We start from the raw sequence: 15,227 nt of genomic DNA, 5'->3' as shown, positions 1-15,227 counted from the left end.
AAATCTGAAAGAATAGATTTTAAATATTCTTACCACACACACACAAAAGTAGATGAGGTGTTAATTAGCTTGACAATCATTTCACAGTCTATATTTGGATCTACTTATCTATCTCTTTATCTATTCCTGAAACATCATGTTCCTCATGTCACCCTACTCCATTCTGCTTGTGAGGTGATCATCCCTTTGTGCAGGGGATCCATGCTGTAAATGCTACCTGCCTGTTGCTGTACAGGAAAAAACATAGAGCATGAAGGGTTCAGTGCTACCACAGTTTCAGGTGTTCATGGGGGTATCCGTGTCAAATAGAAGGGAACGGAATCATTTTGCATTCCCACCAGCAATGAATGAGAGTTCCTGTTCTTTCAGACCTTCACGAGCATTTGGAGTTGTCAGTATATTGGATTTTAGTTATTCTAGTAGGTGTGTTGTGGTATCTCATTGTTGCGTTAATTTACAATTCCCTAGTAACACATGATGTCGAGCATCTTTTCATGTGTTTATGCCTGTGTGCCATTGGTCTATTTTCTTTGGGGAGGTGTCTGTTCAGATCTTTTTCCCATTGCACTTACTTTTCAGTCACCTTTTCTTGGACATTCTTCTCTTTTGCTGAAAATTGGGTTTGTTTACATCGACCTTCCTGTTTCCCAGAATCTTTGCTCACTTTCAGTTTTGAAATTCACGTAATTTTTCTGGATGTGATTTTGTTCTTTCTGGAGTACATCCTTCAGAAGTTCATTTCATGATATGCCCTCATGACATTTTTTCAGTGTGTCTGAAAACTATTTATTTCTCTCTTGTTCTTCAATGAGAGATTAACTGAATACAAATCTCTGGATTTATAGCAGTTCCTTTTGGCACTTGGAAGATGTTATTCTGGTATTTTCTAGCTTATCATTTTTAATCCATTTTATAGGTAATTTGGAGTTTAATTTTTGAGGGGAGGGATTTTATAGTTCTAAAATTTGTCTGAAACGGGAGATATTTGAACATTTATTTCTCTTGGTATTTGTTTTGTTTTTGAAGCTGAGGATTCATTTATTCCATTTAATTTGGAAAACTCTTAGTCATTATGTCTTGAAATATTGCTGTACTGCTGTTTCTCAGTTCTTTTGTTAAAGGTCCTGTAAACCATATCCTGGACCTTATTTTGTACTTCATGTGTCTTAACCTCTCCTCCATGTTTTCCATCTCTATGTATGCTGTGCATTACAGTTAGTTTCTTCTACATGTTGTTCAGCTCCTTGTTTCGATCTTCAACAGTGTCTGATTAAGATGCCCACTGTTTGCCAAGTTTTAAATTTCAGTGGTGATATATTTTACATCGAGATGTTAATTTTGTTTCTTTTAAAAATTTTGCTGATTTTTAATAGCATTTTTCCTTTTCATTTTCCAATTCCAGGTTTTAATCCTTAAATATATCTTTCTTGAAGTTCAAACAAAAATGTAAACCTCTCACATTGCAACTCCATTGCACTTTCTGTGTATTAAACTTCTCTCTGTTCATTATTGTTGAATCAATTTATGCCCAACAAAATAGGGGCTATAATGTGTTTGACTCAAAAATAATAACCCAAATACTAATAAAAGCAAGATTCTCCCTGATGCTGCTCACTGATTCTTTCCACAAACATTTGTAGAGATCTACTATGTGCCTGGCAGTATGCTGTGTGAGAATATGAAGTAACCAAGCCCTTTATCCTTAAAGAGCTTAGAGTTAACAAAGGGGAAGTTGTATAAATAAAGGCAATAATAAGCCAGTTGTGTCAGGAGAATGTAGATCTGGCTTTTCTTGTTAATTGACTAGCCAAGATAATTATCCCAGATGTATATTCTTTGCAATATTTTGTATATAAAAATAGAGGGCTACGAGAACAGAAACCTACATATTTATACTTGCTTGACTGTGGCAGGCGTAATGAAAGTGGCTCATCTCACACCCAGTGCAAAGCACACTTCAAAATATGTTGAGCCTAGCAAAGATACAGAGCAAAAACTCCATTTATCATCTGGGTAGGGAGGAAGTCCTGTTTAAATGTTTAATTTTTTTTAAAAGAGTGCATATAAAATATCCCTTTATTTCAAGCACATAAAAATTGTCAAAAAGGAATCACGTTTGATTCCATTCCAACAGATATAAAAATGCATTTTAAAATAGTAGTTATTCAAGATAAAACTGTTAGAACATTTGGAAGGGAAGGGAATTTTCTTAACCTGCTAAATTGTATGCATAATAAACAATAGCAAACATTACACACCATGGTGTAATAGAAACAACCCTTTAACATCAAGAACACAATAGGAAGCTTTCTGCTTTCACCTCATTGATTCAACCTTGTAGCTGAGGTGTTTTAATGGCTACAGAGGCATTAGAAAGACAGACAGGAGCATAAGGTTTGGAAAGCAATTTCATGCCAAGGTCTTAACCCCAGAGGAAACCCATACACTGTGACATGTAAAAGAATGTTCTTTGCAGTGTAATTTATTATATTGAGCAAATGGAATCAACTTCACTATCCTGTTCAAAGAGATGTATTAATACTATACTGTTGTTAAAAAAGAACTAGAACTACAAATATAAATAGATAAAACTTCAAAACCTACCATTGAATGAATACCACAGATTGCAAGGGAATATGTATACATACACATGCGTATATCTGCTAATGTGTGTCTCAATAGAATGATGCCATATGTGTTGTAGACATTTCAAATGATAAAATAATGGTTCATAGTAATTATACATATTTACATAAGAAACAAAACTAATACTCAGAAGTCAGTAGTTACCTCCAAGAATGGAGAGATGGGATAGTATCTGTGTATTTGTGAAGATTATTTATTTAATTTAGAGAAATATATAAAGTAATATCATAAACTTGGGTACACAAATATTTGTTATTATTTCTGTACCTTTTAGTGCATTTTAAGTATTTCATAAGTAAAAAATATATATATTTTTAGACAGAGTCTTGGCCTGTTGCCCAGGCTGGAGTGCAATGGCATGATCTTGGCTCACTGCAACCTCAGCCTCCCGGATTCAAGCAATTCTCCTGCTCAGCCTCCCAAGTAGCTGGGATTACAGGTGCGCACCACCATGTCCCGCTAATTTTTTTTATCTTGAGTAGAGACGGGGTTTCACCATGTTGGCCAGGCTGGTCTCGAACTCCTGACCTCATGATCCGGCCGCCTTGGCCTCCCAAAGTGCTGGCGATTACAGGCTTGAGCCACTGTGCCCAGCCAGTAAAAAATAATTTTTAAAAATGATGTCATATTACCACACGATGGCGCCATAATCTCATTAATATAACTATAAGGCCTCAGCCATCAGAAAAAATATTCATTACATCCCATTGATTTATAAAGACAACGAAAAGTCTACAGTTCCCTACTCATGGGTGCTAATGTGGGCCTGCCTGCCTATGTGTGTGTGTCTGTGTGCACGCGCGTGTGTGAGAGGGGCAAGGCAGAGTTTCTCTCTTCTTGTACTTTACTAATAGCAATTAAAAGAAGCCATTCTGAGGCTGAGCACGGTGGCTCACACCTGTAATCCCAGCACTTTGGGAGGCTGAGGCAGGCAGATCTCTTGAGGTCAGGAGTTCAAGACCAGCCTGGCCAACATGGTGAAACCCCATCTCTACCAAAAATATAAAAAATTAGCCCAGTGTGGTGGCGCATGCCTGTAATCCCAGCTACTTGGGAAGCTGAGGCAGGCAAATCACTTGAATCCAGGAGGCAGAGGTTGCAGTAAGCGGAGATTGTGCCACTGCACTCCAGCCTGGGGCAACAGAGCGAGACCCTATCTCAAAAAAGAAAGAAAAAAAGAATAACTGTCTCCTTAGGATTGGAAAGAAACCCAGTTTGCAATAAGGTAGAATCTCAGTAACAATAAAGTAAAAGCTTATTAATTTAAAATCTACTACATATAAATTCAGATTATTTGGATAGAAAGTTGTCCTTTGCATTAATATAGATGGTTTGCTAGAGGCTTCTTTTCTGATCAGCAGAAATAGGACGATGTGGTTAACTTGGCTACAGATGGCTGCAACTAGATTTGGGATATGAAATTCAGCTCCTTTATCTAGAAAAGGGGTAAAACAACCCGTATCCACAAACTTGTTTTGAGATGAATTTCTCTTTACATTCTCATCGATAAAGGACTCTTAACTGATGAAAGGTTAATTAACCTCCCTGCCACCTCTCCCTTTGAAGGAATAGACGATTGTCATACACCATAAGAGTCACATCCCATTCAATATGATGCTGTCACCAACCATCTATAAAATGGCCACTTCCTATTAACTATGACACTTACATATAAAAATGCTTAATTAAAAACAGAGTTCTACACTATTAACTATGCTTTCGAATAACCAATTAATAATATTTTGTTTTTTATGAGAACCTGCTTTGTGCTTGGTGGATGAAAGAGCGAAATATATTGTTTATTTTAATTAAACAATACATATTGTTTTAAAAATATATTTATGATTTTTATCAAAGCTAAGATTGAGAAGAACTTACTGTTTTCTCTTGAATTACTAAGAGGTATGAAAATGACAATAGAGTTTTACTTCATGGCAAAATATTAATATTTTTATGAATTTTGCATTTCACTGCTATAGTAATGACAGAAAAAAAAAAAAACAGAAATGTTACTCACAGATATATTCCTTGAACCAAGTTAGCGGTCTTATCTCAAAAATATGCACAACATTTTTTCCCAAGTTGACATGTGATAAAGTTTCAATAACATTTAGATAACAGTATTTAAGACATGCTGGTAACACCATTAGCCTGGTGCAGGGCTTACCAGGGTGAGCTGCAGATTCTAAGGTTATAATGGAGTGTTTGGTTGTTTAATTAGGTGGTTAGTGGTTTTATGAAAAAATTGAATTTGAAATTGTAAGTTTGAGTAGTAAAGTTATAAAAGGCGAGAATATAAATGCAGTTGACGAATAATCTAATATTGATGGTAGAGAACGAGGAGTACATTGAAATAAGAACCAGATAGGCTTTATGGATGGGAATTAATAAAACAACTTAGGCTACAGTCTAGAAGCGTGAAATCTAAAAACAATTCGAGTTGTGGCCTTGTAAACATGATTGTATAAGACATCGTGGTTAACATCAAATCACAATACTGTCTGAAGCTTTAAGATGACAGTCTTAGGGTAAAGGGGAAAATAATATCAATGTGGTATATAGTCCAGTTGTGGAAATTTCATATTTAAGAGGTCTATAGGAAAGGCTTAAAGATATGGCCAAAAATCCTAAGGATTTACCTGTTAATGTCACACAAAGTCTCCTACCCAGATAAAAGCCCAGGAAGTTTAGTGATAAGAAGGGATGAGGTGAGGGAAGGGATTGGGTCACCCCTCCTCACCTTTCTGATAAATATTTTCAATGCAGCTGCTTTTAGAAACTTTGAACTGGAAATGATCTTGCAACCTAACCACCATATGAGGAAATTGAGGACAATGATATTAGTTCACTTATTTCAGGCAGGGTTGAAACCTAAAATCTTAAGAGCCAAATATGGACAGGCTAGGTTCTTTGAAGAGGCTGAAAGTTGCTGGTGTAATTTGAGTCTCAGGGCACTGGGGTGTGGGCCTGGGTTGGTGAGTACACACGGGGTGACCTGCCCATCCAGGAACCTCTGAGAATCAGGAAGCAAAGATCAAAGAAAATGAAAAATGTCAGGCTCGGGAGAGGGTGTATGACTGAAGGTTAGAATATAACGTTTGCTTTGCACGGCACAGGGATTGTACAGTTTCCTGGAGTCGGCACCACAAAGGACGGCAAACTGAGCCACTAAAACAACAGAAATGTATTGACTCACTGTTCTGGAAGCCAGAAGTGTAAGGTCTAGCAGTCCGCAGGGCTCTGCTTCCTCTGGAGGTGCAGTAGAAGGATCTGTTGCAGGCTCTTTCCTGGCTTCCACCGATTCCTTGGCAGCAGATCTCCAACCCCCTTGCAGCGTTCTCCTGTGTCTGCTTCTTCACCTGGCCTTCTTTTTATAAGGACACAGTCATGTTAGATTAGGGGCCCATCCTACTCCGGTGTGACGTCATCTTGACTGATTACATCTCTTAGCCTCTTTCCAAACAGGGCCCCATTCTGAGGTGTTGGGGGTTAGGACTTCAACATAGGATGTTTGACGGGGGAAACATTCAGCCAAGGAGAAGGGTGGCAGAAGCTTTATTAATACTGACAGATTTTCGGAATGGCCCAGCACCTCTGTGTGGTAAAGGGCTTCACCCACGTCTGAGGCGGGGCTTTCATTCTTCATTCCTACTGCTTTGCTCATCCTATACTCTTTTGCTGGAAGCAGCCATTCTCAAGACGTAAACTGCCCCCTCTACATGGACAGCTCGCTAATGTATGTGACCAGGCCATAGTCCCTTCCTGAAATTGAGACCTTCTTAACCCACTGCCTGTCGACACATCACCAGGTATCACCCAGATACAGACACCTCGATGGAAGCCAAGCCTGGCCGCTTCTTCCTCAACCTCCACCTACGGGAGTTCCCGCCCCAGGTAAAGGTGCCTCCCGTGGTCCCCAGCTCAGCTTAGCTCCTGCATGACAATCTTGGGTGCTTCCCTCACTCTCTCCCTCCACACTCTCAGCTTCACAGATAAATCGCCTTCACATCTCTAGAGGGCCACCTCTTCCTCTTTATTCCTCTGGTTTAGGCAAAAAGTGCATTTTCTCTGTGTAGTCTTCCCTTTGTTCTTCTCCAACCCGTCTTCAACACTGAGACAAGAGAATGCCTTCCGAAACCCAAACCCAATCTCTCCGCTCTCCTATGTTAATCCTAGGGCTTGCAGAATAAGTTCCTGTCTCCAGCTTCAGCTTTCCTCCTCCTTTTTGGAGTTCATGAGTTTTAAAGACATTTATTGAGAAACTGCTGTGTGCCTGGCACTAGTCTAGGCACGCACAGGGTACAAGGAAGGAGTGACTGACACATTCACAAACTGCATGTAATTTTTACCATTGAGAATGCTTTTTAAGTTGTATGTCCCAAGTCCCTAAGATCGTCTTGTAAAATTGTGCTTCACTAAAAACGAAAAGCAGTGGGGACTCACTGATCTGATCAGGAAGAGGTTAAACCGTGGATGAGATGGACCGATGGAATTTATCCATTTCTGCTCTCTGCAGAGGCACCTCCTTACCTTATTTCTCTGAGTACTCTAGCAAAACAGGCCTGTTTATAGTTGCCAGCATACAATTATTCCTCCCTTTTCTTCCTGAACTTGGAACGCCCTGACCCTGAGGTAGACATAAGGAGAAAGCAGAGTCATTGGAATGCAATCTTTAAGAAGCATGCAGCCTGGCTCAAGTAACACAAAGGCAGGTAGAGCAATGGCTGTGAGAAACAAGGTGAAAATAAGCAAGAAATGAAAAACGTTTAGGCAATTTAGATATCTTCAGAGCTTGCTGACTTGGTGACCTACTAGGGCACTAAAATGAAGAGGGGAGCTCTCTGAAGATGAAGAATGTAACTCTGGCTAAAATATCAAAGACAAAGTACTCTCATCGCAACAACAATAATAGTAACATGCGTCTTTCTGTTGCCATATTTAATGACACCATTCTACTTAATAATGGCTGATGAGGGCTTTTTCAGAAAATAGAAATTCTACTTTAATGATGATTCCCTGATGATATTTAAAATCAAAACCAAAACAAGCAAGAGAAAAAGCTGTTTGTTCTTCAAGAAACTGATAATTGACACCAGCCTATGTTATCACAATATACCCCTCCAAAGCTTCCCTGAAACATATTCTGTCACATGGGATATTTGGTAAGTTGCATAGAATTTAGACATATCCAATTTTATATTAGAAATACGTTTGTAAAAATGGCATGTAAAATAAACGTTCACTAATGTGCATGATGTTGCTACAAACATTCATGTACATGTCTTCATTTGGACGTACGTTTTCATATCTCTTGAACATACACTGGGAGTGGAGTTGAGGATGGTGTGGTAATTGGATAGGTAACATTTTGAAGAACTGCTATACTGTTTTACAAAGAGGCAATATATATATATATATGCTATAGCAAGTCTTTTTAAATATAATCATTTAGTCGATATGTAGTGTTATCTCATGGTTTTGTTTGCGCTTCTTCAGCGGCTAAAATTTCAACTGATGGATGGATAAACAAATGTGGTACATCCACACAACGGAATATTATTTGGTAATTTAAAGGAATTAAGTACTAATACCTGCTGCAACATGAATGAAACTCAAAGACATTGTGATAAGGGAAAGAAGCCCTTCGTACAGTGTCCTTGAGTTCATACAGCATGTGGTCGTTTTGAAAAAAGTCCATTTACATGAAATACTCAATTATTTAGAGGCAGAAAGTATATTAGTTGTTGCTGAGGGCTGGCATCAGGGAGAATGAGGAGTGACTGCTAATTGGTACATTTCTTTCTGGGATAATAAAAATGTTCTAAAATCAGATCATCGTGATGGTTGGAAACTTTGTAAATATATTAAAACCCATTAAATTGTACATTTAAATGAGTGAACTTTATGGTATGTAAATTGTATCTCAATAAAATTGTTAAAAAATAACTATAGTTTATAACTAAAGCTGTGTTTTGATGGTAAATAAATCTGTTTTGAACAAATATTCTCGAATATGCCATTTAAAAAAGTATATGTTTTGAAATATTTTCTTAATATTAATTTTCTTAAATTGGAGTTTTTTATCAGCTTTAGAAAGCTACATATTTTGCTTTAGGTAATAACTCATCTGTTTTTGTTTGAAATTGAGGCCTCGATTTTAAATTTTTAAATGCTTATTGACCTGTTCAAATATATATTTTTGGTCTCAGTTAAAAATTGTTTCAGATTGAGAGCTTCTGAATCAAATGATATTCCAGGACAGAATGTCCTCAGAAATCAGCTTTTCTACCATGTAGTCCAGTGATTTATTTGTTAAAGAAAACTGGGAACAGAATGGAGAACAAAATTTTAGATTAAATTTACACTCCTTATTGGTAAGATATACTCTCAAATTAACCCAAAGATGGGTTCATTAAGGTCCAATCTTACTTTGAAGATTAATCTGAAATCTTCTCCAAACCAATTCACATGCATTTGTCTTATTTGGTCCTGAAAAATAAAAAGAACTGTGGCAGGCACAAAAGTATTTACTATTAACTTTCGACCTTAGAGATCCTTAATAGCAAGACTTAATACACAGTGTGGTATCGGATTGTGGAGCTGAGATTGGAAACCAAATTCTCTGATAGGCTGCCATTGTCATCGCCCTGCCATCTGCCCTCAGGTGAGACTTGAGATTACACATAGAAAGAAAGCAGACCACTGAAATGGAAACTAATGGTTCACTCAGGGCGGCTCGGGGAAAAGAATTCCTTCCTGGAATCCAAAGGTATTTTAGGAACAAAAAAGCTTTAACCTCATGCTAGTTTGACCAATTAATCATTTGAGGTATTTAAGTCCAACTTTGTTGACACTTAAGATTCCTGTCCTCCCCATGCTGGTCTTCCAGAAGTGACTTTCAGAACCTTTCAATTTTTATTTAGAACAGATCATTTCCCTTTCTCTGATGAAACCTTATCTGACTTTCCGGGATGCTTAGCTCCAAAGCCGGTGACAACTGTCCCAGAGATACGCTTTTAATTCACAATTCCACACTTTTTTCAATAACGAGTGGCCGATTTTAAAGCTTGTAATTTAATAAGTCTAAAGTCATAAAATAACTAGAAATACAAGACGAGCTTTTCTACTGAGTGCATTGTTCCCTTCTAATCCTTCCTCCTTATAACGGCCAGTATGTATAGAGGTCTTTGTGAGGCTTCAGAAATGGCTGAAGATCCCTTCAAAGCAAAACTGATTTTACAAAACTCTGATCCTTCCCCTCTCCTCTCACCACAGGATCAGGTCATGTACTGACTCATACAAACAGGTAATCCACCAAGCTGCACTCCATGCCGTTAAGTGGCTCTAACATAAACTCTTACTGCAAAGGGGGCGGGGGACTGAGAGATAAAAGCACCATTTAGCTTTTGCACGCTCGCTGAAAATCTACCCATTATACAGTGTAGACCTGGATGAGGGCTGCTGGGGCTTTTTTGATGAGGGAGAGTTTGCTTCGTCCCAGAGCAGTAGTCAATGGTCCAGCTTTTCTTCTCCCTTGGCAGAATGTGGGTATTTACTTGCTGCACATTCCAGAACTTTGATAGATCGCTGAGCTGAACTTGGCCTGCGCTGAGCTGAGGAGATCAAGACTTGGACAGATTCTTTGTTCTGTCCTCTGGTGTCAGCGACTTGGAGTACTCAGCCTGTCGACTCTGGGGCCTTTCAATGGGAGGACAGATCCTTGAGTTCACAGCTAGAGCAACAAAGGTTTGCTTATGGGGAAGTGGCCTCCTCTGAAAAATAGCTTTTTTGTGTCAGGATATTTATCATGTGCTCATGTCATCGTTTCAGAGTTTACTGTGGCAGTCTTAGCTCAGACCGTGCACGAAGCTTTTTATCTGTTAATGTGAATATCGCTTTGAAGCCCAGGCAGGGAATACGTTATAAGTTTAGTGATAGAGAAGCTCAAATCGTTGAGTAAGAAGTGAGAGAGGATGGAGAAAGATAGAGGGTTGCTAATGGAGGGAAAAATTAATCTAATCATCCTTTAGTTAGAGAAACAGATCTTTGTTCCCCACCTTACTCAAAAATCTCAGGTATTCAGGGTCATGTCAGTGGCTTTGTCTTATTCCTCAGTGGTTTTGTCTTATTCCTCATCTGGGTGCTGATTTGCAATAAAGGAAATATTTCAAAGCATTAAACTGAATTAGATTATCTTTATGCTTATAGAGTGCTAGAATTAGAGGACCTGGAACAAATGGAGAGATTATCTCGTCAATACTTGTTTTGTGGAAGACCCATCTCCAGACTCATGTTTACATTTTATTTCCATTTTCTTCATTCAGAAAGGCCATGAGACAGATTTTCCTGGAGTCCTGTTTTATCAAAATTAAATTCCCTTGAGTTTATTTATTTGTTTAGATTTAAAAATAATCTCAGAGAGAAGTGCTTTCACTTCTGATTTACTTTAGTTGGTTATAAAAACAAAACCCCCAAACAACCACAGATTTTCTATACACCTGGGCAAAATGACTACTGACATTGTTAAAAGCCTCAGATAGATTTCTAAGTGAAGGTACTTAAGAAATCTACGCACTTAGTGGTGGTGGATGAAACTTAGAAAAAAAAAAAGATAGGCTATGTGCCCTTTCATGGCACTACATAAACTTTAAGTCAAAAATCAAATAAAACCGCTTGGAGAGAAAACCTGCTAAGATACCATGTGATTTTGCCACTAAGTGTAGTTAAATATCTGGTGATTTTTACCCACAGAAAATTATGACCAAACTTGCTGGTGTTATATTTTTCATGATTATTGAAGAAAAGTTTGGTTTGTGGGCACTACATATATTTACTTAAAGATAACATGAATGAAGCATGCTCTTAGCCGTTTGTTAAAGTATAATTTTAGTAGAGACTCATATTTATGTCTCTTTATAATTGTATTCTATGTAGCTTACCTTGTGAGCATTTAGTGAGAAGCAGGACATGACTTTACTTGAGTTAACTGACACTTACATTTCTTTCTGTTCTGATTATCCCCCTACTTTGAAAATAGATTATGGCCTGTCAGGTGTGAGTGAGCTACCGTCTCTCAGCTGAAACCCACACCAACTACAAATATTTATTTACGTATATATTTCACTTCCTTAAACTGATTATTTCTATGTATACAGATTTTGTTGTCTATTTGCCCCTCTTACAAATCTTATTGTATATGTGAAAAAAGCTTAATTACTCTTTTGAATGATCTAGTTACATAGACCAATCCATAAACCTTTTAAAAGAGCACTATGGTTTTAAAAGGAAAAATACTCTGTCAATCTTAAGACTTCATATTACAGTCGGCTCTTAAAACTATGAGAAAATGTTGTACTTGTGTCAGTGGGTTTAAATATAAATTCAAAATTGTTTTCATAATAGCATAAAGTGTTTGCAGTGAGCTGAGATCGTGCCACTGCACTCCAGCCTAGGCAACAGAGTGAGACTCCGTCTCAAATAATAATAATAATAATAGTAAATAAAAAATAATTAGCATAAAGTGTAGTAGAATTAGGGGTATTGATATTAATGTATTCAACTGCAAGTAACAAAGAACCAAAAGCAAAGCTGTTTGTTATTTATTTAGCACGTGTTCCAGCAGTATGCCATTCTAAAATTTTTCAGCTGTTTGTTCCACTATTCAAAGTATCTTGATTTTTGGTGTTTATAATTATCACTTATTTTCTTTTTGTAATAAAAAAAGTATAAGGAAAGATCCAGTATAATTCCATCACCCAGATTCAATAATTTCAAGATTTTTGTTTATGTATTCTTTGCCTTTTCTCATTCTCTCTTTATTTTTTGAAGAATTATCTCAAGATGGAGTTGCGGCTCATGTCTGTAATCCTAGCACTTTGGGAGGCTGAGGCAGGAGGATCACGAGGTCTGCAGATCGAGACCATCCTGGCTAACACGGGGAAACCCCATCTTTACTAAAAATACAAAAAAGTTGGCCAGGCATGGTGGCAGGCGCCTGTAGTCCCAGCTACTCAGGAGGCTGAGGCAGGAGAATGGTGTGAACCTGGGAGGTGGAGTTTGCAGTGAGCTGAGATTGCCCCACTGCACTCCAGCCTGGGCGACAGAGTGAGACTCCATATCAAAAAAAAAAAGAAAAAGAAAAATTATCTCAAAAAGCAGACCTGTTGGGTGTGGTGGCTTACGCCTGTAATCTCAACACTTTTAGAGACTGAGGCAGGAGAATCCTTTGAGCCTAGGAGTTCATGACGACCCTGGGCAACCTAGTGAGACTGCGTCTTTATCAAAAAAAAAAAAAAAAAGAAAGAAAGAAAGAAAGAAAAAAGCCAGGCATGGTGGCGCACACCTGTAGTCCAAGCTACTCAGGAGGCTGAGATGGGTGATGGGAGGATCTGAAGCCCGGAAAGTCAAGGCTGTAGTGAACCCTGCTGTCGCCACTGCACTCCAGCCTGAGCAACAGAGGGAGACCCTGTCTAAAAACAAAACAAAAAGCAGACCAACTTTACATATGCATCACCAAAAATTATAGACATTTTCTTACACTGAAAAAAATAACAATAATTCCTTTGTCTTTATTCAAATTTTCTGAAAGTAAGTCCGTAGCAGAAAGGACAAATATTTGCCTTTCTCATTCATGCAGGTTTAGAGGAGTTACCTCTTCTGATGTAAGGGATCTCCTTTCACAGGTTCTTCTGAACCAAGCCTACAGCCTGCAAGCAGGAATTTTTAAAAACCTGTAAAGGCGCTAACAAGTTGCAAGAGGTATTTGTGAGGTGGATTATCAGTTCATAACAAATAGGCATTGAATCTATATTTTCTTTGTTTTTTGCAATAGAGTCTCGCTCTATTTGTTTTCATTTGTTTTGGGTATGTGCCTAGGAATTGCTGAGTCATGAGGTAATTACATGTTTAACAGTTTAATAAACTAGCAAACTACTTCCAAAATGACTATATCATCTTATATTCTCACTGGCAGTGTATGAGGATTTCAGCTATTTCTCCACATCCCACCATTACTTGTCATTGTCTTTTTTCTTATAATCATTTCATTGGGTATGAAGTGGTATCTCATTTGATTTTGATTTGCATTTCCCTAATGTATAAAGATGTTGAGCATTTCTTCATATCCATATTGGCTGTTTGTTTTTCTTTCTTTCATAAAGGTCTATTCAAATCATTTATTTTAATTTTTAAAAAATAGAATTTGTTTTTTAAAATCAGTTTTAGATTTACAGAAAATTAAGTAGAAAGTATAGAGAATTATTATACACCCCTTTCCCCACCTCTCTCTCTCTCTCTCTGTTTCTCACACACACACACACACACACAAACACACACATGAACACACACACACAGTTTCCTCATTAATAATATTTTAATTAGTGTGGTCCTTTTGATACAATTGATAAGATAATATTGATACATTATTATTAAAGTCCAAAGTTTACATCAGGGTTCATACTTTGTGTTGTACATTCTATGGGTTTTTACACGTGTATAAGGACATGTAGTTTCACTGCTCAAAATCCTCTATACCCTACCTATTCCCTGTCCCCTTTCTCTTTGAAATCCCTTGGTACTACTCATCCTCTTAATATCTCCATAGTGTTGCCTTTTCCAGAATGACAGATAATTGGATGTGGGTATGACATAAAATATGTAGCCTTTACAGAGTGCTTTTTTTTTTAACTTAAGACTATGAATTTACTATTCCTCTGTGTCTTCTCATGGCTTAATAGCCAATTTCTTTTAATCACTGAATAGTACTGTGTTGTCTGAATGTACTACCATTTGTTTATCTATTCACCTACAGAAGGAGGCCTTGGTTCCTTGTAAGCTTGGGAATTATGTATAAAGCTGCTGTAAACATTTGTATGCAAGTTTTCGTGTGGGCATAAATTTTCTGCTCATTCAGGTCAAGACCAAGGGGGCATAATTTCTGGACTGAATGGTAAGAGTGTGTTTAGTTTTGGAAAAAAAACATACGACTGCTAAGCTGTCTTCTAAGGTGGCAGTATTAGTTTGCATTTCCACCAGCAATGAATGAGAGTTCCTGTTGCTCCACATCCTCACTAGGATTTGGTGTTGTCAGTGCTTGGAATTTTAGTCATTCTAATAGGTATGCAGTAGTACATCAAAGTTGTTTTAATTACTCTGCCCTAAGGATATATGATTAGTATCTTATTGTATTAGTCTGTTCTCACACTGCTTATAAAGACATACCAGAGACTGGGTAATTTACAAAGGAATGAGGTTTGATTGACTCACAGTTCAGCATGGCTGGGAGGCCTCAGGAAACTTACAGTCATGGTGCAAGAGGAAGCAAACACGTCCTTCTTCACATGGTGGCAGCAAGGAGAAGTGCAGTGCGAAGAGGGGAGAAGCCCCACATAAAACCATCAGCTCTCATGACAACTCACTCATTGTCACGAAAACAGCATGAGGGTAACTGCTCCAGTGCTTCAGTTACCTCCCACCAGGTCCCTCTCACAACACGTGGAGATTACGGGAACTATAATTCAAGATGAGGTTTGGGTGGGGGCACAGCTAAACCATGTCACTTATCATATGCTTGTTGGTCATCT

This window comes from Macaca mulatta, chromosome 17 (assembly GCF_049350105.2).
Source record: "Macaca mulatta isolate MMU2019108-1 chromosome 17, T2T-MMU8v2.0, whole genome shotgun sequence".
NCBI lineage: Eukaryota > Metazoa > Chordata > Mammalia > Primates > Cercopithecidae > Macaca > Macaca mulatta.
This window is presented reverse-complemented; position numbering follows the sequence as displayed.